Below are 25,334 nucleotides of genomic sequence, written 5' to 3' on the forward strand. Positions count from 1 at the left end.
CAGCTGTCTCTGGTGTCTTCCTGAAGGCCACCCAGGTGTCCCTGGCACCCTGGCTCAGAGGTTCTCCCCTAGGCACTTTAGCCTTAGAATGGGGATTTCTTCTAATCCCTCAAAAGTGGTTCCTTCACCTCTCAGTCTCTGTATCATCCTCCTCAAATGCTCTGGTTCCTCTCACACTTTAGAGAACTCCCACAGGGCCCTCTACTGAGGATGGGACCATGGCCTCATGCAGGGCATCCCTGTACACAACCCTGATTTTGGGCGAGCATCCCCACTGTGCTTAGCTTAGGGGGTCCTTCCCAATACAGCTATATAACCTTTGCCTGCCTGCTTATGTTCTTACAACAATGGTACGTTACCTTCCCCAGAGCTGATCCCTGCATGGAAAGTCAGGACAAATGTGTGTCCATTACCAACTGATGCTGTCAGGTGCCAGTTGTCGAGTCTCTAGGGTGGGTAAGGGTGATTCCCAAGCAGATAGATTGATCATCTAGCCCAGGGCCCCATTCTGAGTCACTAGTTTTGTTACTGACAAAGCCAGTACCCATAAAAATGGAGTCTTTCCCTGTTTGGTGTCATGAAGCCATGACATAAAACTGAATATGAGTGTCAAGCGGTGAAGGTTTTATTCAATGGTCATAGAATTGAGGAGCAGGAACATGGCTTACAAATCAACTTCTTGATAAGTGAGGGATGAGTGGTTTAAAATATACAATTCTTTTTCTAATAAAGGGGTTGAACATTAAAAGCGAGGGGAGTAATCCCTGTCTTTTTTGGACAAGGGCAGTGAACTTCCCAGAACTAGTAGTACCACCTTCCTTTTGTTCCTTTTATGACTTCTTCCAGGCATTGTCATGGCAATTGCTAACTGTCATGGTGCTGGTGGGAGTCCCATTTAGCAAGGAAATGAGATTATAATGAAACTTGAGGTCTTGTAAAAGTCATTTGGTCAGCGATCTTGGTTTTAACCAGTCTCAACTGCTTTGATTACAAAAAGAATTTCTTACAGCAGGCATCCTGATATTTAAGGATAAGCAGAGTTAGGATGGGGCAGAAATTCAGCTCTATCATTTAGTGATCACACTGGGTAACAGTAGGTCTCTTAAGGCATCAACTATGTGACATGAAGTTAGTCACTTCAGTGGCTTCAGGAAAGTTTCCTTAGGACCAGGGATTTTCTACATTGCTTCTTTCTCCATGAAATTAGTTCTAAAAGTAGTTGTTAATTTATTTAGCCTATGTAGCATTTTTTGTCTAAAATACATACATCCTGAAAAAGAAGAACTGTCAACTTTTTTGGTCATTACCATTCGTTTGTTTTCCAAAATAATCAACCTTCAATCAACCTTCCCAAGCAGAGAGATTGACCATCTAGCTCAGGACCCCATGCTGGGTCACTAGTTCTGTTGGCCTATTAAATGCCAGATGTGGTATGAGGCTGCAGGCTTATCAAGGTAAATAAAGTACTAAACATGTATGATCTCAAGAAAGTCTGCAATTCAGAAACGGAAGAAAATAAACACATTATTTTAATGCAACTTGGCATGTGTATTGATGCAGATTTGCCCAGGGTCCTGGTTGAAGGTCACCAGAGAGGAATCCTGAAAGACAATTAGGGTTAATCTGTTGAAGGCAAAAGATGGATATACTGTTTCAGAGAGAAGCTATGTGTACAATGGGTAAGAGGACAGAAAGAGCACAAAACACACTGGAAAGTGCAGGTGATCAATAGGCCTGGACAGAGAGCATGAGGGAGACAAGAAGTGGCCAGAGGGAAGTCAGGGCCATAGCCAGTGAGAAGTATGGTCGTATTATATTTATAAAATCATTTTTCCAAATCAGAATTCCTTCAATAGGATAGGGAATATGTTGGAAGCAATTGTAAATTGGAACACAAGAGTCAGAAACTGCAGGAGAATTGTTTTTTTATTCATAGTTTACAACACATTGAAAACATCACCATTTGAATCTATGTGAATTATCCTTTCCCTAATTTCAAAGGTATCTACTGAGGACTAAACTCTGATTTTTTGTCTTACACAAATTCCTATCTAAGAGGTCCAGGGAGTCATGCCCTACAAACCATAAATTCCCATCAGATGGGTTTTATTTAACCCTATATATTGTGACTTACTTTCCAGTCTGACTCTGGCATAACATTATGAGACAAGGAAATGATCAAAATATTTAACCCAAAATATATTCCCTTGCCATACCTTCAAATTGCTCTGCAAAGTCTTGTGGGAAATATCCACATTCTACAGAGAATACCCTTTCCCCTTTGTTTTCCACCCTTCCTTTCCAGATCCAGAAGATAATCAGCTCAGGGCCAGGCACCCTTTTAGGTCCGATAAGAAACATTTTACAACCTTCTCTCTCTCTGAAGTCTGCTATCTGAGAGCTTCTGCACAATAAAACTTGGTCTCCACAATCCTTTATCCTAACCTGAACATTTCCTTTCTATTATTATTATTATTGTTTTCTTTTGTTCAGATGAAGTCTCACTCTGTTGCCCAGGCTGGAGTGCAGTGGCACGATCTCGGCTCACTGCAATCTCTGCCTCCTGGGTTCAAGGGATTCTCTCACCTCAGCCTCCTGAGTAGCTAGGATTACAGGTGCCCGCCAACATGCCCAGCTAATTTTTTGTATTTTTAGTAGAGGCGCAGTTTTACCATATTGGCCAGGCTGGTCTCAAACTCCTGACCTCAGGTGATGCGCCCCCCTCGGCCTCCCAAAGTGCTGGGATTACGGGCGTGAGCCACCACATCAGGCCAATTTCCTTTCTCTTGATCCCAGGTGTTCAGATCAACTCAACCAATTGTCAACCAGAAAATGTTTAAATTTACCTATAGCCTGGAAGCCCTGGCTTTGAGTTGTCCTGCCTTTCTGAAACAAAACAATGTATTTTTAAAATGTATTTGATTGATGTCTCATGCCTTCCTAAAATGTATAAAACCAAGCTGTATCCCGACCACCTTGGGAACATGCTTTCAGCACCTCCTGAAGGTTGTGTCACGAGCCATGGTCACTCTTATTTGGCCCAGAATAAATCTCCTAAATTATTTTACAGAGTTTGACTCTTTTCATCAACACTACGAGTAATATTAAATCATTTTGTGTGTGTGACTATATACTACACAGAGAATCCAATGAAAGATACAAGTCTTCTTCTTCTATAAAAGTATATGTATGTACCTATATGAAATTGTGTATACTTAATTTCAAGGTGTTCATAGTTTTCCTGAAGCTCATTCATAGTTGCTTTAGGGAATTAAGACTCTTAAATGTAGTACTTACGTATCAATTTGAAATATGTTTGTCCCTTTTCCCTAAAACCACCAGTACACAACAATAATTTTTGTTTCCAATTCATTCATTTAGTGACCAGAAACATGAAGTACTACATTACTCAGCTTCCGGGCAGGACCAGATGTATATCACCCTGGTTACATAATCCCTTATCTATGAGTGTATAAACTTTCAGGGAGTAGTACCTTTCCTTATGTCTGTTCTAAATCACTCAGATGGTATTATAGCTCTATTTCCTTCTGTTTCATTCTCACTGGAGTTAGAGGCCAAATGTGAACACAGCTGAAAGAGTCATTTTGCAGAAGTAAGTGTAGGTACTTGAAGCAGGGGCCCCATCATTTATAGTTACAAGATGTCACAATAACTTTATTAAGGGGAGAGATGTGTATCCATGTTCTTAGTGAAGCTCAATTAAAAAACTACACCTAACCTTCTGATGTTTCCTTCTATTGAGCACTTGAAGCAGCTGTCTTTGGCTCTAGAGTACAGTGGAAATCTTTTGTTATAAAGTGAGAAAAGTCAAAGGTTTTATTTTTTCATTTATTTCTGCTCTGCCACTTCTATATGCCTTCCAATGTAAGCTTAATTCACACAGCAGGTGCATACTCATTTGATTGAATGACTATTTTTTTTAAATAAAGACTGATACATAATTATAAAGCCTCTAGTTAACATAAAAAGTAATATATATTTTTCATACATTTCAAGTTGGAAAAATACAAATTCCATGCCAAATATTTTAATCACCTAAATGTGGATCTACCATGATAAAAATGAAAGCTACTTAAGAAGTGTCCTGCACACAATCTTATATATTCCTCAGTGAAAGGCAGGCTGAAAAGGTTTGTGATAAATAGGAGGTAGGCATTTTTTGACAGTCATACCTGTCTGTCTGCACACCTGAGAGGTTATGGAGAGTTAGTTCATTGTGAGCTTGGATTAACAGAAAATGTCCAGTAGTTGAAATCCCAGTAAAAATTATATATATATATAGTTTGAGCCAAGTGTTTGATTGTAAGAAAAATTGTTCATTAAGAGTATTTGGTGGCTGGGCACAGTGGTTCTTGCCTATAATCTCAGCACTTTGGGAGGCCAAGGTGGGTGGATCACCTGCGGTCGAGTTCGAGATCAGCCTGACCAACATGGTGAAAACCTTGGTTCCTACTCTTAAAAATATAAAATTAGCCAGGCATGGTGGCGTGGGCACCTGTAAATCCCAGCTACTCTTGGGAGGCTGAGGCTGAGAATCACTGAACCCAGGAGGTGGTGATTGCAGTGAGCTGAGACGTTCATTGCACTCCAGTTCCTGGGCGACAAGAGTGAAACTCTTGTCTCAAAAAAAAAAAAAAAAAAGAAAAAAAAAAACAGAGTATTTGGTCAGTGACACTGGTGTCAATAAAACAAAAGTGGTTGGTGATTGTAAGGTTCCTTGAAAGTCTTCTTATCTCAAACTATTTTCATCACAAGTCATATCTTCCAGGTACTGTAAACATTCCTTTCAGTTAGGAGGAATCTTCGCAAAATACTGGAGAATTGTAACATGCAAACCTACTTGTTAACCACATTGAGATGAATTTATTAATTTATCAATTTCAATTATGAATTTATGAATTTTGTATCTCTTGTGTTTTTTACCCTAGGGCCTTGTGTAAATTCTGAGTGATGAAGACTTTATGGTACCAAAACATTCATTTGATAAGAAGTCAGTTGGGGGTCAGTTTATTGATTGGTTAAAATGCCCCTTTATTCATCCATGTTAAACCACTTTTAAATGAGTTGTGTGACATGTTTTAGGGCACAGGAGTTATTCTACAGCTTTCATGCCATTCTAGGGCACAGAGATCTTTGTGAAGTTATCTTTAGTCCTATTGGCCGTGTTTCATTGCATAGCCAGTTTCTCTTGAGAATAGTGTAGCCTCCTCTTGGCTATAAATGGTAAATGAGGCAAAATTTCCCACTGATATTGAAAGCTTCTATTCTAATTTGGGATTTTTTTCCCCCCACAGCCCACAGGAAAAAAGAAAGCTACTGTTTTCAACCTTTGGACAGCAGAACAGGACTGTTATCTCTAAGAGAAGGGAAACAAACAAGCTCAGGCCAAACAATCACCTCAAATGTTAAACTATTATTCCTGATTTAAAGTGAACTGGTTAGCTTTTTAACCTTCAGTTTCTTTATTTGTGAAATAGGGATAATATTAGTGCCTACCTCATCAGATTGCTATAAGAAATTAATGAGAAAATTAAGTTTGGTGCCTAGCACAAAAGTTTAATAGATGTATCTGTTATCATTACTCTTTTAAATTATATATTATATATAATAGGTGATATATATTTATCATATAACATATAATATAGGATAAATATCATATAATATATAATATATGATATCCTATAATATATAATATATATCATATAATATATAATATAATATATATCACCTATATAATATATGCAGGAGTAAGTGTAGGTGCTTGAAGCAGGGGCCCCCTTAATTATAGTTACAAGATGTCACAGTAACTTTATTAAGGGGATAGACGTTTATCCATGTTCTTAGTGGTTCACAGTGGTTATCCAGAAATAGTTTCCTTATATGGTAACAGTTCCCATTCCAAGTACCTTTACTCAAGTACCCTTACTTGAGTCAATCTCAAATTTGTACTATGGAATATTTTTTGGTGAGCAAAGTTAGGGAAGTTTCTCAGGGGTAAACCAGTTGGGTTAAAATATTTAAATTCCAATATCATCTAAATATGTTGGTTATCTTAAGCTTATCATAATAGTAAAGTTAAATTATAAAATCATAAAAGGTGTAATAACTTTGAACCATTTTTTAGTCTATTGCTTTATCTTTGTGCAGAACATCATGTGAAAACACCATTTTGCAGACACGTAATGATCAAATCTATGTTTAAATGCTTTCAGTAAAGAAGATGCATAGTCTGCCTCAACAGACCTTTCTAGAATTTCACAAACTTCAGATCAAACCAAAGAGCCTGTGCTGCTGTTAAAAAGTTGTCCCCTCCACTCCCACTTCATGAAAGACAAGGGAAAACAACAGGACTATCTCTGAAGGCAAGAAGACACTGAAGCAAAACCAATCGCACCCATTGTTAAGCAACTTTCTAAATTCTCACATTTGCAACTAATAGCAGACATTTTAAGACCTATGGTTTGAAAAGTTAACTTTAATAGTAGTAAATGCTAGTTCTAATTTCTTAGCTGTGAAATTTAGTAAAACAACTTACTCTGGAGCAGCCTTGCTCTGCTATGTTGTTACTATCCATGGTGCAGTAAGATTGGTGCCAGAGTTCCAGGCAACAATGGAAGGTAGAGCATAGTCAAGAGTGAGACTATTTTGTATTCCGGCAACACTCTTTTCCCATCCATCAGCCAAAATTTTGTCTAATGTTTGATGCCAATATAACTGTTGTCATGGAATCACCATGTTTAGTTGCACTGTGCTACCCAGTATGACAGCTAGCAGTCACATGCATGTGTTTACATTTAAATTCATATGAATGAAAATTAAATAGAATTTAAAATTCAGTTTCTCAATCTCATTAGCCACATTTCAAATACTCAAGGGCTCCATAAAGCTAATGGCTACTATATTGGACAGTGTAGAAATTGAACATTTCTCTCATCTCAGAAATTCCTATTGGAGTACTGGAATTTCAGGAAGATCAGTATTTATCCCTGAGCTGGAGAAAAGGTCATCTTGTTTGAAAGCTGAGTATCAGAACAAATTGGTTTATATTAGCAAGGAATACATGCAGATGGGATTTGAGTGTGCAACATGCTCTCTATCTGCCACATTATGTTTTGAGGAGCAAAGACTGACTCATCACATAAACTTTACCCCTAGAATTTCATACTCCATATACCTGTCTTCTGCACTAAATTTTAGCTGGCAAATAGAGAAGTGGCAGGGGGATTTGTACATAATATCTGTGAATTAGAGTTGGCACTATAAATTGGATATAAGACAACTACTTAAAACCAAAAGTAAAAGAATGCCTGCAAAGGTAGCACAGAAAACCTTAAGAATGAATTATACCATTCTCCATAGCAAATAAATGTGTCTATATTTCAATTTCTACAACAAATGCATGATTTTGCTTACATATTGCCAGATATCAAGTGGAAACATATTTTGCATTTAGGAGGTATAGCCCATTGTTTTAAACTAATGGTTTGCATTATCTGTAAGGAGGAATTTATAAGATCCCCATGGGAAATTGAGCTCCTACACAGTTTACTTATTTGTCTTCAAGGCAAATTAACTATCTAAGCAGAAGAAATGTGATTCCAAATGCATTTCAGTTCATGTGTAATAGTCCTAGCTTCTCTTGCTGCTTCACTATACCCCTGTCCACCAAAGGTAAGACGTCACATACGAATATTGGAATAGTCCCCCAATTCTATTTAAACTGTTCAAATTATTTTAAAAGTCAAAAGTGAAGGAAAACTGCTGATAATTATTAAGACTTTCCTATATAAAGGAAAGAATAAATTTCGACTATGTTAAAACTATACAAGAATGAAAGGAGACTGGAAAATGTTACATCGCTTTTGGTAGTTGAGCTAAAGGCTATTCTTCCTTATACAGGAAAGAATAGCGGAGCAAGAAGGAAAACTGCTGATAATTATTAAGACTTTCCTATATAAAGGAAAGAATAAATTTCGATTATGTTAAAACTATACAAGAATGAAAGGAGACTGTGGAAAAAAATGTTACAATGCTTTTTGGTAGCTGAGCTAAAGGCTATTCTTCCTTATACAGGAAAGAATAGCGGAGCAAATATACCTCTCAGGTCACAAAGCACTAAGGCAATTTACTCCTGTCTGTGTGTTTATCAATGATCCTTCGTTTATAATCCCTGACCTCTGAGAAAATTTGGGCCCTGCGCATTCTCTCCCCAGCTGAAGGTCATGCTCTGTTCTGTTTGCTGTATCTGAAATAGCCGAATGCTTTCATTCTAAATCCATGCTTTGGTTCCTGGATCATCTAAGCATCTGATTAGCTCCATATTTTATCTCCCATCTCAGTGGCTTTAGACCTTTGGTCTCATTGTTTCTGATGTTCCCTCCATACTCTGATTGATATAGAACAGCAAAGGTTGGTTTTAGAGCCCTAAGCAGGGCAAGCCTGGCAGCCTCCTTGCACTACAGTTAATACCTTGCCAAAAGCAGTCTGGTCTCTGGAGAGCTATCAACCATTTTTTAAACATTTTTTAAGCTTTTCATTTCTTCTTATGCCCTTTCATGCTTTACAACTACTTGAAATTTAAAAATAATAGTAATAATAAAGTAAACAAAAAGGCTTGAAAACATTACAGGTAACAAGAACAAACTAATTGTTTAGTAATATTTTATATTAATTATTTTATAGTATACATAAATCTCCCTCTTTAATTTTGTTTGATAGATATTTTAAATGCCAGATTTAGGTTGGAATTATTGAAATTCATTTATAATTAGCATTTTCTTTATTAATTGCCTTAATTACAAAATAACACTCAAGCTACATATTTCTACTTTTCATAGGTCTTGATGTTGTATACACATCTTCCTTTAACTCCTTTATTAAGTCCTAAATCTTGTTTCTAAGTCAAAATATGTGTTTAAAATTGCCCAGGTGATCATCATTCTTTCAGTCTTACAGATCATCTTTCTGTTCTAGTCAATTATTTTCAAAAACCTATGTTGGTTTTATGATGTAGTACATAAAATATTGTGGTATACGGACAGCTGGAACACCTGGAGGACAAGACATCTACGTCTGAATTCCAGGCTCAGTAATAACAGGGTGGATTTGGTCATGCCACTTACTTCCCATCATCTTAGTTGCCTCTTTTCCAAGACTAAAGTGCTTTTCAAGATAATTTCTAACCAACTCTCATGTTCAAAATGTTATGGCTCAACAACAAAAATACAAGCAACTTGATTTTTTAAATAGGCAAAACACTTGAATAGGTACTTCTCCAAAAATAATATATACATGGCTATCAAGCACGTGAAAAGGTTTTCAACATCACTAGTTGTTAGGAAGATGCAAATCAAAACCATAAGTTGGGATCCCTTTATATTCAGCAAGATGGTCATACTCGACAAAAACAAAAACAAATAAAAAACGCTTAAAACAGAAAACAAGTGTTGAAGAGGATATGGAGAAACTGGAAACCTCATGAACTGGTGGTAGGAATGTAAAACGTTCAGCATGTGTGGAAAACTGCTTGGTAGTTTCTCATTAAGTTAAACCTAAAATTATTATATGACCCAGCAATAATACTTCTAGGTATGTACCCAAGAGAATTTAAAACTGGTACTCAAATACTTGTACACACATATTAATAACATCTCTATTAACAATAGCCAAAAGGTGGAAATGATTCAAATGTCTATCAATGAATAACAAAATATTCATATCCATACCTTGGAATACTATTCAGCCATAAAAAGGAATGGAGAACTGACACATGCTTCAACATGCATGCACTTTGAAAACATTATACTAAGGAAAAGAAGCCAGACATAAAAGACCATATATTATATGATTCCATTTCTATGAAATATCTGGAATAGGCAAATCCTTAAAGACAGAAAGTAGATTAGCAGTTGCCAGGGGCTGGAAGGAGTGGGGAAGGGGGAGTAATTGCTTAATGCATGTGGGTTTTCTATTTGCACTGATGAACAGGTTCTGGAACTAGATAGTAATGATGGCTGCACAACGTTGTAAATGTACTTGATGCCACTGAAATATACACTTTAAAATAATTAAAATGGCCAGTCACAATGGCTCATGTCTGTAGTCTCAGTACTTTGAAAGACCTAGGCAGGAGAATTGCTTGAGCCCAGGAGTTTGAGGCCAACCTGAACAACATAATGAGACTTTGTGTCTATAAAAAATAAACAAAATTAGCCAGACATGGTGGCACACACCTGTAGTCCCAGCTATTTGGGAGGCTGAGGTGGGAGGATCACTTGAGCCCGGGAGGTGGAGGTCGCAGTGAGCTTTGATAGCATCACTGCTCTCCAGCCTGGGCAACAGAGCTAGATCCTGTCTAAGAAAATAAAAATAAAAGATTAAACTGGTAAATTTGATCTTATCTGTATTTTACCAAAGTGAGACAAATTATGACTCAATTTTCACAAAGTAGTGTCCTAATATAAGGCTTACCTCATGGAAAGAAAAATCCCATTCTTATCAACCATTGGCAGCAGTTGAAAGGGGAATTTTTTGTTTATATAGTTTTGCAATGTAAAGAAACAGCATTTGGAGGCATCATAGAAAGTAAAGTGCTGAGGAATTAATTTTCAAAATAACCATGAGCTCCTGATCTTCAGGAAATCAAATGTTAACATTTAGCTATATAATGCTTTGTTCTGATTGCTAAATCATCTCTTCTCTCTTTTTTTTATCTCTTTCTCCTTCGTTAGTATTGTCTTTGTCCTAAGGTATATGCTGGACTTTCTTATTGTTTAGTACAAATATGGTTCTCTCTCAGTTATATTGTTTCTCTTTTTTTGTTTAGTTTGTGCTCAGTGGTTCTCACACATCATTATGCTTTACAATACAAAAAACTCCACATACTTCAAATTAAAATACTCAGCAGATAGTGAAACAATAGGTTTGGGTTCCCTCACTACATTTTCAAGTTTGCAAAAGTTATCACATGTACAGTGTTGGATATAATGACATAAGCAGCTGAACTGGAATTTAGGTTTTATTTCCTCTACCTTAATAAGTCATAGCAATGTACATAAATTTAATAATTACAACCACAGTGACGTTTGGATATTTTTTTTGAAAAGCATTATTCTTTATTTTTTAAACTTTCTGACTTAGAGCTACCTGCTTGCCTATTATTAATTTAATTTAGTCATTTCTGTGATTAGCTTCTGGATAATACAGTGATTGATTTCTCATTCTATTCAGGTCTACAGTTCTGTCCTCCTCTGGTGAGCATTTTCTCCCAGGTTTTAAATTGCCCTTGTGCTCCTTCCTTCCCTCTGTTTCTAGGTTTGCTGTTTCTGGTAGTCTATGCCCCCAACACTCCAGTGCTGTCATCCTTGACATGCTTACCCTGTCTCTGCCCAGGAGAGGTGGTACCTATGCATAGCAAGAGGGGGCTCCCTGGGGACATGCTCCACCCATAGGGAAATAGCTTTCTTGCTCTTGGCCCTACTCTTCATCCACACTAGAGTTTTGTTTTGTTTGCTTGCTTGTTGCCGTGTGTGTGTGTGTGTGTGTGTGTGTGGTGTGTGTTTTCTTAACATAATACATTTGCCTAATGAAACCACAACCAGCTAAGTAATTCTTTCCCTCAATAACCTCAGCATTACACTTGAGGCCTCAAAAGCTGTGGGCTTTCCGAAGGCAGTCTCCAGCTCTGCCAGTGAGTCTGAGTTCTGCCTACTGCTTCCTCACAGTCGTTCAGTGCTTCTGCGTATATGCCTCCTTTAGGAATCCCAGACAAGAAGCATAAAGCACAGTGTCATCCCCTCCTACTTCTCTAACTTCACAGGGAACTCTAATGTGATTCCAAACTTACCCTACACTCTATTGTGAAGAGGACGCGTATATTACTTAGTTTGAAAGAGCAGGACATATATGCAAACATTTGCAAACAAATAGAATGCACCACCACACATACACAGCTCCAACTAAATAAACATCTCCAGACTTTTTCTTCTTTGCCTCTCTGCCTTTCTGTTTCTTTCTTTCCTTCCTCTCCTCCCTTCTTTCTTCCTTCCTTCCTTCCTTCCTTCCTTCCTTCCTTCCTTCCTTCCTTCCTTCCTTCCTTCCTTCCTTCCTTCCTTCCTTCCCTTCCTTCCATCCTTCATTCCTTTTGTTGTTTTTAAAGAGAAAAAGTAATTCAAGTAACTGAGTAAAACAGAATAGACTGGTAAACAGGATTGCATATTTACTCAAGTACAACTACTTACATAAAGAAATGCTGACTAATTCCCATAGGTATCTGGTTTCATCATCTGCTTCAACCCTTCTGAGTTAGAAGAGAAGAAGGGGGAGAAGGCCCTCTAATCCAGTAAAATTTATCTATTCATATTTAAAGTCCTTTAAGGTAGATGTTCAGCGAATTTTGGATAAAATTTGGAGTTTTTCTTTGGTCTCCTGCTTATCTCCTGGGTGAGATCTAGATGTATGAAGGAGGGGTTTAGTGGCCTTGAAAGGCTTGAGGCTTTGAGAGAGAGTGATATCTCTGATCCCAACAGTGTCCTCCCTCTTTTTATCCCTCCCCTCCTCAGGCTCCAGCTCTATCCCCGCGTTTCTCTGAAGCCCAGCTAACCTGGCCTTCCCTCTAAAGTACTGGTTGCTGCTGTGTGAGTGGTTGTGGCCTCCCACCCTAGATGCCATCTGCTGATGGCTTTTGCTGCAATCTGTGGCTGGCCAACAGTCTGTCCTTTCTCAGTATGGCCAGGGTACTGGCAGCCCTCCTTGATAAACTGGCCATACCTTGGCTCTCCCTATTTTTGGAGCCTGCTGAGATGCAGGCATGAGTTCCATCAGCTCCAAGCCTAGGTACAACTATAGAGAACCTTGCCTGTATCATGCCATAGCGGTGCCTTGCAAATGCATGTGAGAACTTCTATATTCTATCACTGCCTACAAAAATTACAAGGCAGCAGTGAATTAAAAGGTCTAGCTCCTCCCTTTGCCCAAATATGCTGTGTTCTCACTTGTTTTCTATATGGTTGTCCTTAGGGAAGTTTGCGTGTTCTGTCTTACTGCATCTGCCATGACACATGAAGAAAACTTGGGCAGAAGCTCCTGAGGTCTTGGCACTCTCCAAAATGAAAGAAATTCATCCCCCACTTGAGGAGTTCTGTCCAAAGAAATGGGATCTGGTCACATTCACGGTTTCCTTACTTCTCAGCATTGGCTCCAGTGAAAAGGCTTTCCAGAGAAAAGGCTAACCCTCAGGCCTGTAGGAGATGTGGATTTTTCTCCGTTTTTTTTTTCCCTTGGATGAAACTCAACAATCAAGTTTTCCAGAACTTTTCTTGATATATTAAATGGATAGATAAAATAATTTTAACAAAGTTATTTTACTCTCTTAAAAGAACCTTGCTTGCTTTCAACCTTTCTTTTCTTTCTATTATCTCAAACACACTATTTTGGGTGTGAAAACTTGAATCTTAAGTCTTTCTACCTTCCTTTGTTTCCTGGGTGTAATAATTCTAACACTGTCTTGCCTCTATGCCCACACATGTGTAGACACTTTTTTTTTTTTTTTTTTTTTTTTTTTTGAGACGGAGTTTTACTCTGTCGCCCAGGCTGGAGTGCAGTGGTGTGATCTTGGCTCACTGCTGCAACCTCCGTCTCCCTGGTTCAAGTGATACTCCTGCCTCAGCCTCCTGAGTAGCTGGGATTACAGGCACACACCAACACACCTGGCTAATTTTTGTATTTTTCGTAGAGATGGGATTTTGCCATGTCAGCCACGTTGGTCTTGAACTCCTGCCCTCAGGTGATCCACCCGCCTTAGCCTCCCAAAGTGGAGGATTACAGGAATGAGCCACCGTGCCCGGCTGACACTTTTAAGAAGAAATATCCAAGACATGGACATAGGTAAAGAAATTACTAGGTGTTCTTTCAGTGTAGTGCTGAGCACAGACTATGGCAAAAAACCTGACTGAGGATTTCTCTAATTTTCTAGGGATGGTTCCCTTTATTAGACTACCTTTTACTATTGATTAATATAGAGATTAAAAAACTGATATTTGAAAATGTATCTTGATTGAGAGCAACACATCTGATTCTTGTTCAATAGTAACGCAAAATTATTTTTATCCAGGAAAGGAAGTAATTGCAAATGTTAGAGCTTACTGCTGTTCAGGTGTTAATTAGTTTTGTATCTAGTTGCAAATTATTTTCAGCCTTACTGTGACTGACAGACTACATAAATCTTTTCAGAGGGTTCCTTGAAAAAAAATCAACTCACAAAAGGCAGATTAAGAAGAGAAAAGGCATACAAATGTATTAACATATACTCAGAGGAGTACCACAGAATGATTACCCACTCCCAAATAGGATTCAGAATCTTATATACCATCTGGAGGTTACAGAAAAGAATGAGGGCTTGCATCTTGGCAAAATAGGTAATGGGAGGTGAGAAAAGAATTCCGTTGAGGGGCAATAAATGATTACTAAGAAAAGCAAAAGGATTAGGGAACTGATATTTACTTGTAAATAGTTTTTGGAATTAGAACGATCTTATGAAAGAGTCTGTTCGGGTATGCTTCCCTTCTTGGTCTTCTTTTCTGCAATAGATAATAGGATAACAGGAAGGGGAAGAAAAGCAATTGTTCTCCTTGATGGGTCCCCCCTGTCTTCATGTATCTTGGGGGCAGGGAGTATTTTCCAGTGTCTGTTGATCTAAGGCCCTTTAATATAAAGTATTCGTTATACCAGGAAACTATATTTTGGGGGTAAAGTTGTCTGTCCTCCTTTAATATCCATGTCTTGAATTCTGTTTTTAATTATTTTTAACATCTTACTGTTTCTCGTATTAGTTTATGAGCTAAGTAAAATCTTTGACCATGTTTATGACATTTAGAGATTTATATTTTAACAATACATACATAATATGGAATGACAATGGAAATCAATTATGTACACTTAGCTCTCACTTAAAACATTTTTAAAAAACTGTAGAGACAAGATCTTGCTATTGCTCAGGCTGGTCTGGAACTCCTGGTCTCAAGCAATCCTCCCACCTGGGACCCCCAAAATGCTGGGATTATAGGCATGAGCCATCATGCCTGGCCACATAGGGAATTTAATTGGCTTTTAAAAACATGACATAGGATTAAAAATATTGTTAGGTAAAAAAGTATATTTCTATTAATTACATTCTGAAAATTATGGGACATTCTATACTAATCCAAGTTATGCAATATTTACAAAAAGAAAATTATGTTAATTGAATTATGCAAATAAACATGTAAGTGATAAACAATAAGTACAGTTTATAAATAAATTGCAATTGGTCAGGCACAGTGGTTCACACCTGTGGTCCCAGCACTTTGAGAGGCTGATGCGGGAGGATCGCTTGAGTACAGGAGTTCGAGACCAGTCTGGACAACACAGTGAAACCCTGTCTTTACATCAAAAAAATACAAAAAATTATCTGGGTGTGGTGGTATGTGCCTGTAGTCCCAGCTGCCTGGGAGGCTGAAGTGGGAGAAACACTTGAGCTCAGGAGGTAGAGACTGCAGTGAACCAAGACTGTGTCACTGCACTCCAGCCTGCGCAAAAGAGCAAGACTTTCAAAAAAGAGCGAGACTCTCAAAAAAGAAAAAAAGAAAAAAAAATCAATTATTAAAAGTTTACTATGCTCACTCAGAAGAAAACAGGTTGATCGAGTTACTAATGAAAGCCGACGGAGAAGTAAAGAAAGAGAATCATTCTTTTTAAGATGCATGTTTACACTTTTGAAGAAGTATGTTTATCTAAGTACTCAAATTGTACTTAGAGAACACAAACGCAAAAATCTAGAATCACAGTAAAAGAAAGGAAACAACACACACGCACACACGGAAGAAAGTCATTGACTCACAAGTTTTGAGAAATTTTTGAAAATTCAAAATAGTTGAAACAATTGAAAAAGGAAATGACTACTAAAATTACCTGAAGCATATTATTGATGCAAAAAAGGCAGAATCAGCATCAAGAATGGGCTATGCTGCTTCAGGCAGTTAGATAGGCATGAATGGGGTAGGAGAGGGCTCTTCCCACACCCACCAGGAATGTCAGGCCATCATCAGTGATGATTCAACAATTATTACATTGCCTCTCTAAAAACGATAAGATAATTTGGCAGACAGGGCCAGGGAGAGACAATCTCCGATGGTCCACAGCTGTTACATTAAGAGTGTTAACTGAATGCAGCTGCCAAGTGTAAGGTTTTTGTATGGGTTCGAACCCCGAAAGCACACCAACAAACACCACCAGGCGGTGTGGAGCAACATGCTGTTTTAAAGAGCGCCCGGGTGCAGGCAGGCTGAGGCCTAAAGTGTCAGCCCCCACTGAGGACGGGGCAAAGGTTTCATAGTCTTCTGTAAACAGGAAGTGTCCCACTCTGACGTGACTGCTACGTAGTACCCGGACTGCCTCTTTCTCGATCTTCGGGGATACCGGTCTTCCGGCCAGGGTAGGTGTCTTCAAGCCGGCTCTCTTCCTGCTTCTGCTATCTTGCTGAGCACGGTGCTGACGCTAGTGGCCTTGCGCCTTGGGACCGGGCCTCAGAAGGATACTTTCCACCGGTAGCATATTTGGTGCTGTGTGACTCAGATATTTGCCACTGGTAACCATGCCAGGATGTATTTGTGGTTACCAGGGGCAGAGAGGAATCAAGGTCCAGCACCGGGCTACTTTGTTGTACCACTGCAGGAGCAACCAAGCATGGCTTCCCTTGCACAGGAACTCTCACCTTCCCCTTGTCCCAGTAGCAGCTTTGAGAAGGTCAAGAAGCAGAGAGTGCTAGAGCTAGCATTAGATAACCAAGGCATGGAAGTAATTTTTTAAAAAAATTAGTCTGGCACACAGTATATGTGTAGGCTTTATGTCTATGTGGCAGAATGAATTCATATTTCTTAGATGGCATGGGAACTTCAATTCTACTTGATCATTTTGCTCTGAAGATAGCACAGAGGCAGGTGAAATATAATAAGAAAAAACCAAACACGGCCTGGAAGTGCAAATCAGTAGACAGAGATAAAGCTCTCACTTTTTTTCTGTTCTGGTCTGAAATCTGGCTAACAGCTGTGGTAGAATAAAGAAGATCTAAAGCTTAATTTTGCTTAGTATTTTGAACATTTTAAAAACTATATTTACTATTATCATTTTTAATGATATAAAAGGGAGGTTATCTTTTTCCATGTAAATATTGATTACCTCAAATTTGCAAAAGCCTTTTAAACCAAATGCAATGACATTCTTACTGAGCCAGACTTGTGAGTCAGAGTAAGAAATATTTGGAGTTAATCAACTCTTTTCCCTTGACCCCCAACTATCACCACTTCAGATGATGGCATCTTTCTGTGATAAGTTATCTTCATGAGATGGAGCTGAGATTCAGCTAATCTACAGAGTTAATTAACAGTTCTTCCCTGGTTACCAAATAATCTTCTTTATCTCAATCAGTTCCTCAAATGTGCTTTTGGCAAACAAACCTTCTTATTTTTGCAGAATGTTCAACACACTGTTGAACTGCTGTAAAATGCTTATTGCAGGCACTTTTAAACAGATGTACAGAGTTAACTATAATAAACCAGTAATATGTGATAAATGGCCTTTCAGACTTAGCACCCACCAATGACTGGCAAATATGTGTTTAAAAAAAATAAAATAAAAGTGGAACTTTCACATCTAACCGGCTCACATGGGAAATGCTGTACAACTTAGAATCATCTATTAGAGAAGATGAAACAGGCATTAGTCTTAGAGGTCAGTTCTTCAGTTGATGAATAAATAAACTGAAATTTAAAAGTTATGGTAATTAAGTGATATATGGAGTTCCACAGTCCTTTAGTGACAGAATCCAGACTAAAACCAAGGTTTCCTCACTTCCAATTCAGTGCTTTCTCCTTATATTACACTAAATAACTGCAGAAAGTTGATCGATGAGCTACAATTATTTAATTCAAGCTACCGTGGTCTGAAAACACCAATTCAATATTTTACTTAAAGCTACTGCAACTAAAGGAAGCAAGTCAAAACTTAAAAATTATTGGGCTGGGGCAGTGGCTCACGCCTGTAATCCCAGCACTTTGGGAGGCCGAGGCAGGTGGATCACCTGAGGTCAGGAGTTCGAGACCAGCCTGGTTACATGGTGAAACCCTGTCTCTACTAAAAATACAAAAAAATTAGCTGGGCATGGTGGAGGGCGCCTGTAATCCCAGCTACTCTGGAAGCTGAGGCAGGAGAATTGTTTGAACCCAGGAGGTAGAGGTTGCAGTGAGCCAAGATTGCACCATTTCACTCCAGCCTGAGTGACAGAGTGAGAATCTGTATTAAAAAAAAAAAAAAAAAAATATATATATATATATATATATATATATATATATATATATATGTAGAAGGGAGTATTTACACAGTTAATAAGCAGTTTTAGAAAGCATACTGTATGTTTCTAAGTAATTCATCCTCCCCAAAGATATGAATGTAGCATGTTATATTTTCTGTTTAATAGGATAAATGGTTATTAAAACAGTACAGCAACTACCAAATAAGTGCACTGATTGCAAAGAGGTCTCATTTTAGTAAAAGCAAATAAGGTTTTTTGAATTTTATTCAGTTTCTTGTAGTAATACCTTGGGTGAGGGTATCCAAGAATTTGGGAGTAAGGAAAATGGTAAAACTGAAGCACCAGTGGAAGTCCAAGAGGTTGGGGACTGTAAAATTATAAAGATAATGACAGAAGTGTTAGAACTCTATTTCCTTTAACATTTTGTACCAGGGCTGGCCATGTTAACCTCAGTTAGCAATTACTCAAATTTTGTCTGTTGCTTACTGGAGAGTAGAAGGAAAACCCTATTTTCTTTAGGAGCTGCTTTTGATGTTACTTTTGTGAGTCTAGTGAGGACTAAAAGTACCCTCACTGCTTCACTCTCAGGACAAACAACCAAGATTGCCTTCATCAACCTAACATTAATATTTATTCTGAAAAATTCCTCCCAGAAAGAGAAGTGTATAAACCAGTAAATAACCTCATGGTTTACTTTAAGAACTTCCCAAAATCCAGATATACTTCTTATCTGAAAGAAGTACACTTAACCAGCCTTCTTCTAGAACAGTGGTATGTGTGTGGGTAGACAACCTTCATCTCAGGACAATAGATGGCTCAAATGGATAAGAGATCACTTATCTGGAAACTGGTGACTCAATGCTTTTGCTAAAATCTGCAACTTGATTTGTCCACTGCCCTAAACCATTATAACAAAACACTGTGCCCAATCCCACATTCAGGTACTAAACACTCGCCTTCACCCACTGACACCTCAAACCCTATAAATATTCACAGCTTTCCTCCTTTAAGACATTACTAAGTCTTTTTTGAAGGTGGCACTCCCCCTTACTGTAACAAGTTATAAACTGGGCTTTCCTTGATGAACAGGTTATTTTGGTGTTCTGTTGGGACAGTTGGCAGCTCAACTGACACTATTAATGGCAACAAGCTTTTCCACTACAGAAGTGGCAACGGCTGTATTATTCATAAGCTATATACACCCAAATGTTCTTGATAAGATTTTGGTTTATTTTCCCATGTATCACTTATTTGTAAGATAAAATTTTATGTATTTATTTTTGTCAGACAAACAATCTTAACCAGCATTTTCTATTCTTCTTTCTGCTGACCAATATGTAGGGACCAGTAAAAAGAAGCTGCAGGACTCTTGGCTCACTGCTCCTCCACTCACTACTCTGCTTAGCAGTACCTCTTCACAGATATGGCTGAACCTCAGCCCCACCCTCCAGACTCTCCACTCAGGTAACTTTCATTCTTTCTTTAGAGGCATGAAGAAGTCCTATTGACATCAAAAGGAAAGACTGAGTTCTACTGCAGCTCTGCTCTGCCTGATTGAAATATAAACTGAGTTTACCTCCCCTCAAGTGGCTGCTGTGAAGCAATGTGAGGAACATCTCTATCTCTAATTCCAAATCTGAAATGTATGAGGGGAAGCAGCTCCCTTGCTTTGAAAACAAAGCAAGTTTCCAAGTGTATTAATCTGTTTTCATGCTGCTGGTAAAGACATATCCAAGACTGGGCAATGTACAAAAGAAAGAGGTTTAATGGACTTGCAGTTCCATGTGGCTAGGGAGGCCCCACCATCATAATGGAAAGAAAAAGACATCCAGGTCACACTGATTCAAGGATTGGGTTCCCATTGTCTTGGGCAGCTCCAACCCTGTGGCTTTGCAGGGTACAGCCTGTCTCCTGGCTGCTTTCACAGGCTGGGGTTGAGTGTCTGCAGCTTTTCCAGGTGAACGGTGGAAGCTGTCAGTGAATCTACCATTCTGTGGTCTGGAGGATGGTGGCCCTCTTCTCACAGCTCCACTAGCCCTGTAGGGACTCTGTGTGGAAGCTCCGATCCCATATTTCCCTTCTTCACTTCCCCAGCAGAGGTTGTTCATTAGAGCCTAGCCCCTGCAGCAAACTTCCGCCTGGGCACCTGGGCGTTTCCATGCATCCTCTGAAATCTAGGTTGAGGTTCTCAAACCCCAATTCTTGACTTCTGTGCACTTGCAGGCTCAACACCACATGGAAGCTGCCAAGGCTCGGGGCTTCCACCCTCTGAAGCCACGGCCCAAGCTCCACATTGGCCCCTTTCAGCCATGCCTGTAGTGGCTGGGACGCAGGGCATCAAGTCCCAAGGCTGCACACAGCAAGGGGACTCTGCACACACCCGGCTCACAAAACCACTTTTCCCTCCTAGGCCTCTGTGCCTGTGATGGGAGGGGTTGCTGTGAAAACCTCTGTCACGTCCTGGAGGTATTTTCTCCATTTTCTTGTGGATTAGCATTTGGCTCCTTGTTACTTATGCAAATTTCTGTAGCCGACTTTAATTTCTCCTCAGAAAATGGGATTTTCTTTTCTGTCATATTGTCAGGCTCTGAAGTTTCCAAACTTGTATGTTCTCCTTCCCTTATAAAACAGAATGCCTTAACAGGACACAAGTCACCTCTTACATACTCTGCTGCTTAGAAATTTCATCTGCCAGATATCCTAAATCATCTCTCTCAAGTTCAAAGTTCTACAAATCTCTGGGACAGGGACAAAATGCCACCAGTCTCTGCTAAAACATAGCAAGAGTCACCTTTACTCCAGTTCCCAACAAATTCCTCATCTCCATCTGAGACCACCTCAGCCAGGACTTTATTGTCCATATCACTATCAGCATTTTGGGCAAACCCATACAACAAGTTTCTAGGAAGTTCCAAATTTTCCCACATTTTCCTGTCTTTTTCTGAGCCCTTCAAACTGTTTCAACCTCTGCCTGTAACCCAGTCCCATAGTAGCTTCCACATTTTCAGGTATCTTTTCAGCAGCACCCCATTCTCCTGGAACCAATTTAGTCTCTTAGTCCATTTTCACACTGCTGATAAAGATATACTGAAGACTGGACAATTTACAAGAGAAAGAGGTTTAATGGCCTTACAGTTCCATGTGGCTAGGGAGGTCTCAGAATGAGAAAGGCACTTCTTACACGGCAGTGGCAAGAGAGAGAATGAGAGAGAAGTGAAAGTGAGAACTCCTTATCAAACCATCAGATCCCGTGAGACTTATTCACTCCCATGAGAACAGTATGGGGGAAACCGTCCCCATGATTCAATTATTTCCCACTGGGTTCCTCCCACAACATGTGGGAGTTGTGGGAGTACAATTCAAGATGAGATTTGGGTGGGAACACAGAGCCAAACCACATCACCAAGCATCATACTTTAAGCCAAGAGGGATAATGATAGCATTGCAGCTGGCAAGCTTATTTTATCACCGTTCTCCCCACAATCCAACAGGATCAAAGAGGCAGATTCAGGGCTGGGTCTGTGGATATGTGACCTGTGCTGGTGTACAGGGTTCCATACCTGGTTTAACAATGTTTTGTCACTGTTTTAAAACTCTCCTTTGTTTTTTTGTTTGTTTTTGTTTGTGTTTGTTTTTTTGTTTTAATGCTAGAGTCTCACTCTGTTGCCCAGGCTGGAATGCAGTGGCACAACCATAGCTCATTGAAGCTTCAAACTCCTAAGCTCAAATAAACCTCCCTCCTCAACCTCCTAAAGTTCTAGGATAATAGAGCATGTCTCTTAAAGTGGAATAAGCCACTGTGCCCAGGCACTTTTGAAATTTTTTAATTTAATTTTTTAAGAGATGAAGTCTAGCTATGTTTCCAAGGCTAAAGTGCAGTGGCTACTCAGAGGCACAATCCCAATACTGGTCAGCTAGGCATTTTGACCTACTTCATTTCCAACCTGGGCCTATTCAACCCTCCTTCAGCAACCTGGTGGTCCACGGCTCCCAGGAGAAATTATTAATAATTTTAAAACAAGGCAACTTGCATTCTTATATTGTATTAGGCTCTGTAAGTTACATAGTTGATGCTACGCAGTTTTATTGTTTTTTTACGTTGTTTTCTAGAGAACATGCCCCTTTTGTAGAATATTAATCCAGTATTAAATGTAAGATAAAGAATTATCTAAAACCCTCTTTTGATAATCTTTCCTTTCTTGCTTAAAATACCACTGCCCGTCGTGCTAAAGAACTAAAAATCCAAATCTGGGTAGCAAAATTTGAACTCTCAATTTTGAGTATTATTTTTAATAATTTTTATCTCTATTCCAACTGACCCAAAGCAAAAGAAATAGTGAACTGTTGAGGAAGAATGTCATGTACACAGACATTCAAGAGAAAATATTAGCTTTCATTTAAATTCTTACTTTAATAATTGGGAAAATATTTGGGCTAAATGTTGATAATAAACATGACAAAGCTACATTTTTTTTCTTTTTTTTGAGATGGAGTCTTGCACTGCCACCCAGGCGGGAGTGCTGTAGCACAATCTCGGCTCACTGAAACCTCCCCCTTCTGGGTTCAAGCGATTCTCCTGCCTCAGCCTCCCAAGTAGCTGGGATTACAGGCATCTTCCACCATGCCCAGCTAATTTTTTGCATTTTTAGTAGAGACAGGGTTTCACCATATTGGCCAGGCTGGTCTTGAACTCCTGACCTCGTGATTCACCCTCTTCGGCCTCCCAAAATGTTGGGATTACAGGCATGAGCCACCGTGCCTGGCTGACAAAGCCACAACTTTTAAAACTTACAGATAACACTTACAGATTAATAAAAATAAGATAAATGCCACAACAGAACAAAATTACAAAAATATACACACATAGGCCACCAACGTGTAGAATACTAGTTAAGCTCGATAAAAATAAAAAAAAATACAAACTAACACCAGGAAATGTTCTATACATCAATCAATTGTAAGGTAATTCTAAAATATAAAAGTTCTTCCAACATTGCCAACATTCATTCTCATTCATTTCTGCTGCCAGTAGAACCTGAGTAAAACACATATATCTCAAAACTTCATGTAATTTATTTCATTTCATCCAGTGATCTCACTTGAAGTAGTCCAGCCTAATGAAATATTGATAAGTACTGTCAAGTCGTTATGTATAAAAAGATTCACAGCAATATTATCCATAACACACAGAGTATGACACTAGACATGGCAAAATAATCAGAGATGCAGTCCAATATTTAAATATAAAGATGTTCATTGCAGTGTTATTCATAGTAAAGATAGTTTCTACCTTTGTGTGTAATGGCTTCTTGAAAATATGTGTCTATTCTGAATGTCAGTAAGATAATAAACAAACTTACATAGAATAAAGAGGTTCCTATTCCATAAGAACCAGAAATATTATGTTGTAATAAAACCTTGCCGAAGTTACAATTTCAGTGATATATGTTTAGATATTTTGCTTTATGTTCTACTTTATTTCAGTTTTATCTTGAGAATAATACCTTTTCTTATTAGTATCTATGGTTTTTCGTACTTACATTCTTCACACAATAAAAAAGAATATGTACAAAATACAGTATAATCTAATTGATTGTACAAACTTGCAGAAGCAAAATCAGAGAGCCAACTGTGTTTGTTCATTATCTGATTTATCTGTAGTAAAGATTTAATTCAGCATGTAAGAGGTGATTTAAGGCTAATAGGGCATATTTTAGGATAGTTTGAATTTTTTAATTTCAAGCATATTTTGTCAAGAAGTACCTGTGCTTATATATTAAAAAAAGAAAACCAAAGTACCCAACATAAATTTTGAAATATAAGAATCACAAATACTTTACAGGAAAGGCTTTCAATTCTTTGGCTTATTGGAACAGCTATTCCACGTGGAGAAACTTCCAGTTAATGTGCTCTCTGGGCAACATCCATAATCTTGGCTACTTTTTTAGCTATTGGGAAATCATCCCAAGGATACTTGGGCCCAGAGGCAAATGATAATGAAGGAGACAACATTCCTGCAGACGCTGTGTGCTACAGCTTTTCTTTTTCATTCTTTTAAGTGGAGGAGTAAACTAAGTTGGTAATGGAGCTGGCATTCCTACAATTCAACCAGTAGTACTAGTCAAGGCAAAATTTTCTTCCAGGTCTGGTAAAATAAATATGTACCATTATGTATTAATAGCACACACTTACAAGTCTTAGATACAGATAGGACAAATAATATATAAGTTGTAAATTATTGGATGTTTTCTTTGGTCTCTTTTCAGGATATTAACATAAATGTTAAGCTCTTGTATATTCTATTAGCAGCCTCTGTTATAAACTATACCATCAATTTGTTAAAATGTTTATTAGTTCCTGATCTACTGTGTCTTAAGGGCAGAGAACATGTTTGTCATATTGTTTTATTGCTGGCACCTAAGACAGTGAGTGGCATATGTTATGTGCTCAGCAAATACTTATTACATAAACAAATAAGTAAATAATTAAATACATACATGCTGAGTAAATGAGTGATTGAGCTCCAGGCTTGGAATTTATGGAAATCTGCTTAAAGCCAAACTCTGCAGCCTACACATTTTGGTATGATTTAACCAACCAGCTTGATATATTTAGCCTTGCTACTCCATGTACTATGTTTCAGTCATGCCAAACTACCCTTGGCAGTCACATCATTCTCAAAGTAAACCATACTCTTTCAGATCTTCCCTTTTAGGTATTTTTAGAGCTTATAAAATAATATATTAGGAAGTAATTATTTAATAAATATTGAGTTGCATGGAAATTTAGAGAAGGAAAAGCTTTTCCTCTACCCTCTTTTGTTCTGTCTCTAGGGCCTGTGAATTAAATTGACAAAAGATCGATTAACGGCCGGGCGCGGTGGCTCAAGCCTGTAATCCCAGCACTTTGGGAGGCCGAGACGGGCGGATCACGAGGTCAGGAGATCGAGACCATCCTGGCTAACACGGTG

The 25,334-nt window shown here is 38.5% G+C and overlaps 1 long non-coding RNA gene across 2 annotated transcripts in view; it reads left to right on the forward strand.

Annotated features, from left to right (window-relative positions):
* The first annotated feature begins 15,648 nt into the window (after positions 1–15,648).
* Positions 15,649–25,334, forward strand: part of LOC103876207 — a 33,214-nt gene continuing 23,528 nt past the window's right edge. Inside the window, exons 1-2 of one of the 2 annotated variants that reach the window (XR_635338.3) lie at positions 15,649–16,489; positions 19,706–19,828. This is a non-coding gene — a long non-coding RNA (uncharacterized LOC103876207). The remainder of the gene's footprint in view (positions 16,490–19,705; positions 19,829–25,334) is intronic. The other variant, XR_635337.3, reaches the window with a different exon arrangement.

The sequence above is a fragment of the Papio anubis genome, chromosome 10 (assembly GCF_008728515.1).
Source record: "Papio anubis isolate 15944 chromosome 10, Panubis1.0, whole genome shotgun sequence".
NCBI classification, from domain to species: Eukaryota; Metazoa; Chordata; class Mammalia; order Primates; family Cercopithecidae; genus Papio; species Papio anubis.